Genomic DNA, 5,583 nt, shown 5'->3' on the forward strand with positions numbered 1-5,583 from the left:
AGGAATTACAAGGGGAGGAGGGTGGGAGGAGAGGGGCTCAGGGACCCAGTAGTCTGGAGCAGGGTGGGAGCAGGAAGGCTTCTAGGTGGAGATAGTTTACACCAAGATCCAAAGGAAGAGGAAAAAGCTAGGAGAGGAGAAGGGGCAAAATGCTTCCCAGCAAGTCTGTGAGTTAGGTGTCCTGAGCCCATTTTACAGGTGGGAAAACTGAGGCTCCAGGTGTGTAATTAACTTGCCCCAAAACAGGTGCCATGGCTGGGACATGCTGGCCCTGGGATCCTCACTGCCCCACCTTCCTGTAAGTGAGAAGGGTGGCATCTATGGGAACCGGAGACAGCTCTAGGAGGGGGGACATCTGGGGTAGGGGCTGCCTCTTCCATTCCCAGGAGGCCAGGATGTAGATAACCAGCAGGATTTTCAGGCACCACTGTCTCCAGTCTCCACTTATTGCGGAGCTATTTCCCCAGAATTCCATAATCTTAAGAGCCAGGTTTCTCCCCTGATAATGAAATTGGAGAGATCACTCCAAGGGGAAAATCGGGCCACTCAACCTGCCCTCTCAACTTCTCAGCCTTCTACCTGCCAGAGCTGCCGGGATGTCCGGGGAGCGGGAGAGCACCGCAGACCAGATGCCCAGGTAAGGAGCCAGATGCATAGCCCTGCCGCTTAGAAGCCTGATGTCTCGAGTCTGGGCCTCCGTCTTGTCCCTAAAACACCGGCACCAGTGGTGCCGCAGCCTTGGCTCAGGGTTGGACGGCTTTATAAGGACAGCGGTGGTGTTGATCAGAATGACGGTCGTTTTGAGACTGAAACACCTCATTTTCTCCCTCTGTGGCCCAGATACCGAGGAATGAGGTCCAGTCTCCTTCTCTGGCCGGCTCCACTCCTTCCAGACTGTGTGGTGGTTTTTCCCCTCGTTGCTTTGCCAAAAGTGAGTCACAGACTTAACCACCTGCCCTTCGGAAGAAAATCATTATTTTAACCAAGAAGACAGGGATGGCAAACCTTAGGAAACAGTAGGAAACTCCTAAGGTGTCAGCAGGGATGGGTCTCAGACTCCACATTCACCCCACGGTGGCCTCTTGGTGTGTCTGCTGCAGGGGCTTCAGGGATCTAACCCCAAAGTACAGTTGGGGAGAGGGATTTAAGAGGCTGGCACCTGGAAAGATTCCAGCGGCTTCTGTGTTTAGGCTGGACCTGTGGCCTCAGCTTACCTGGGCAAGCTGCCTTTCAAAACGGCCCCAGGAGGCTCCGTCACTGATAATGGTCCTCAGTGATTAGCATGGTCAAAGGACCACTGCATCTCCTGACTCCAGGAGAGGGGACATCCCTCCTTCCATGCCCAGGAGGCAAGGATGCAGATAACTAACAGGATTTTCAGGGACTGGAGACCAGTCCCTGAGACAAACTGAGTTATTTTTGCTGGGCTATTTCCCTAGAAATTCTGTAGACTGAGAACCAGATCTCTCCCCTGAATAATGACATTGGAGTGTCATGGCATCCTCAGCATTTAAGATGGCCATGCCAAAATTTTGTGGCCATACAGAGATGTGCTGCACTGGGTGATCACATACCCTGAAACACGACGTGAATGATAAGGCTGCTCTAGTACTGTGTTGATGGATTGCTTTCACTCATCTAACGCAGATGTATTCTCAGAGTGCTTTTTCACTCATCTAACGCAGATGTATTCTCAGAGTGCTTGCTCTTGGCTGAGCACTGACAATAGGGAGCTTCCCAGGGCGCCATGATTCAGGGAGGCCGGATGGTGGGCCCATTGACACCCAGGAGAATGGCAGTCGGTGGTGGGGTTATGTGGTGCTATGAAGTGGGAGTGCTTGTGTGTGCAGTCAGGGAGGCTTCCTGGAGAAGGAGTCCGGTGTTTATCCTAAGAGCAATTGGCTACAGCAGTTGAGGTTTTAATCAGGGGGTGATGGTGATCAGATTTGCATTTTGAAAGTGTGTTCTGCCGACATTGTGGAGAACAGCTTGTTGGAGTTGAGGGTGGGAGCCAGGGAGGAGGCTGTCGCCCACCCCTGGTGAGAGGCCTCAGCCAAATATTTCTGAAGTGCTTCCCACTCTCTGGGCTGAGGGGATGGAGAAAGGTGGATGGGTTGAGAGATACTGAACGGACCATCCTGACAGGACTCGGGTTCACAGGTTTGGGCAGAAGGAGAAGTCAGAGTCACAGTTGCCTCCAGGTGTCCGGCTTAGAGAATTGGGCCAGGCGGTGTCTGCTCGTCCAGGTAACTCATGTGAGAGGGGGAAATAAAACTCTTTGTCATCATAAACTTAAAAAGTACAAAACGTAGCTTACAGTACAATATTGTCCTTGTTTTTAAATGTATGGAAAAAAAGACTGAAAGGAAATTCACCGAAGATTAACAGAGGTTTTCTCTGCACACAGGATTCTCGACTTTCTGCTTTTCTGTTTCCCAAATAATTGTTAATGACCATGTACTAATACAATAATTAGGGAAAACCACACATGAAAAGGGATGTGTATTTCATCAGTTCTAGGACAGTCCAGCCTCTGATGGAGGTAGTGTTTCATTTTTTCCCAGAGAATAAGTCTAGCTGGTCAGAGCAGAAAAGTTCCCGTAGCTGGCACTGCATAGCTTAACCTCTCCGTTTCCATCAGGATCTGCCAGCCAGGCTCAGCCCCCATTTCCTCTGAAAGCAGTTCTTGCTCCATTTGTTGAATCCAGGTGTGTAGCACTCCAAATGTTATAAGCTCGTTGCCGTTTTCTTCTGTAAGTTCAATGTCATGTTTTCTCCTGTTCTCCCAAAGAAAACTTGTAAAGCAAACTAGCTGCATGCGCTCAACATCTTCCCGCAGTTGAGTATTACTCAGCCATTAAAAAGAATACATTTGAATCAGTTCTAATAAGATGGATGAAACTGGAGCCTATCATACAGAGTGAAGTAAGCCAGAAAGAAAAACACCAATACAGTATGCTGCTGCTGCTGCTAAGTCGCTTCAGTCGTGTCCAACTCTGTGCGACCCCATAGACGGCAGCCCACCAGGCTCCCCTGTCCCTGGGATTCTCCAGGCAAGAACACTGAAGTGGGTTGCCATTTCCTTCTCCAATGCATGAAAGTAAAAAGCTAAAGTAAAGTCGCTCAGTCATGTCTGACTCTTAGCGACCCCATGGACTGCAGCCTACCAGGCTCCTCCATCCATGGATTTTCCAGGCAAGAGTACTGTACTAACACATATATATGGAATTTAGAAAGATGGTAATGATAACCCTGTATGCGAGACAGCAAAAGAGACACAGAAGTCTAGAACAGTCTTTTGGACTCTGTGGGAGAAGGCTAGGGTGGGATGATCTGGGAGACTGGCATTGAAACATGTATAGTATCATATGTGAAACAAAACGCCAGTCCAGGCTCGATGCAGGATACAGGATGCTCGGGGCTGGTGCACTGGGATGACCCAGAGGGATGGGATGGGGAGGGACGTGGGAGGGGGGTTCAGGATGGGGAGCACGTGTACACCCGTGGCGGATTCATGTTGATGTATGGCAAAACCAATAGAATATTGTAAAGTAATTAGCCTCCAATTAAATAAATAAATTTATATTAAAAAAAAAAATGAAGTGTTCCCTTCCCTGGCTTCAAAAGGCCGGACAGCTGCTCTGTTTTGTTTCACATCTGGCCCCAGGAAGATAGGATTTGGGTCAGGAAGAGCCCCTTGGAAGCAGCCTTCCCAGTAAATCCAGTCTGTTTGCTCAGGAACGACAAAAGGTTGAAACGCTTTAAAACATGAGCCTGCAGGATTGAGTCTGGCGCAGGGGGACCCCTGACTGTCTGGGGAAGATCGTGACTCCATTCCTGGAGATTAACCCCCAGATGCAGATGTCGGGGAGGGGGCTGCACTCCAGGTCCCTGCAGCCTCCAGCCGTTGATTTCCAAAGGGCTTCCCTCCCCGCCGGGCACAGCCTGGCACTGCAGCACTGGAGACCTGGGAGGACCCTGACCCCTTTGGTTCTGCAGAGTGTTGGGTTTTTAGTCAGGTTCCTGTTCCAAAAGTCCAAATCTCAGCTTGCGCGAGAGGTGGTTGTCCCTCCTTGAAGAAGTTTGGAGGACAGAGTGCTTCTGCCTTGACAAAATAGTAGCAGAGCAATAACAGTCATAGTAGCTGGAATACTAACAGTGATAGTACTAACCGTAGTCAAAATAGAAATTGTAGTAGCAATGTAGTAGTAATAGTTATGGTATCACCATTAATACTAGCAATGATAAAAAGACTAGTAATGATAGTAACACAATGGTTATCATAACAGTGACAATAATATTAATAGTAATAGTAATAGTAACAATGTGTGCTAAGTTGCTTCAGTATCTCTGACTCTTTGCGACCCCATGGACTGTAGCCCACCAGGCTCCTCTGTCCAAGAGATTCTCCAGGCAAGAATACTGGAGTGGGTTACCATTTACTCCTCCAGGGGATCTTCCTGACCAAGGGATTAATAGCAGTGATAATGGTTCAGTTCAGTTCAGTCACTCAGTCGTGTCCGACTCTTTGTGACCCCGTGAATCGCAGCACACCAGGCCTCCCTGTCTATCACCAACTCCTGGAGTTCACTCAGACTCACGTCCATGGAGTCAGTGATGCCATCCAGCCATCTCATCCTCTGTCGTCCCCTTCTCCTCTTGCCCCCAATCCCTCCCAGCATCAGAGTCTTTTGTAGTTACGGTAATAATAGTGATGGTAGGAGGTAATGATAGCAGTAGTAATAGTAGTGATCATAATCATGGTGGGAATGAAGGAGGAAACAGAACAGGCTCCATCTTGAAAGCAGGACTGCACCTTGGGCCGGACTGTGGACTTTGAGCTCTATGCCCAGTGTCTATGGAAACGACATACCAACTGGAAAACCAGGCCCCCTGCCTGCTCACAGGTCAATGCTGCCTCTCGGCACAGACAGAAACCTCCAGGGACTCAGGTAAAAGGCACACTGCCCTTTGAACACCTGGAAGTGGACTTCACTGAAATGAAACCTCACCGACACTACCATTACTTGCTGGTCATAATATGTACTTTCTCGGGATGGGTAGCAGCTTTTCCTACCCGGACTGAAAGAGCATCAGCAGTAGCCTGGTGTCTGCTTAGGGAGGTAGTTCCCAGATTTGGATTTCCTACCGGCACTGGATCGGCTTTCGTAACTGATTTAGTATAGCAAGTAAGCAGCCTTTAAACCAAGTGGAAATTACATACAACATATAGGCCCCCGAGTCCTGGGATGGTGGAAGGAACCAACTGGACACTTAAAGCGACAGTCTCCAAGTGGATCATAAGAGACTGACTCTTCCTGGGTGGACTTGTTTCCAACAGCTCTGCTCAGACTCAGGATGACGCCACAGTCCCAAGGCTCTTCTCCATACAAAATTGTATATGGGAGGCCCCCTCCCATAATAAAACAGGTGCCAACAAATTTGCCTCAGGTAAGGGGAGATGAGATTTCACAGCAGATGGAACAACTGGGTAAGGAACACCTTACCAGGTGATAAATCAGGTAACTAAGTTTGTACAAGAAAGGGCGCCATCCCCCCTTGGGGAACAGATTCACAAATTTG

The sequence above is a fragment of the Bison bison genome, unplaced genomic scaffold, assembly GCF_000754665.1.
Source record: "Bison bison bison isolate TAMUID 2011002044 unplaced genomic scaffold, Bison_UMD1.0 scf7180017864295, whole genome shotgun sequence".
Taxonomy (NCBI): Eukaryota; Metazoa; Chordata; class Mammalia; order Artiodactyla; family Bovidae; genus Bison; species Bison bison.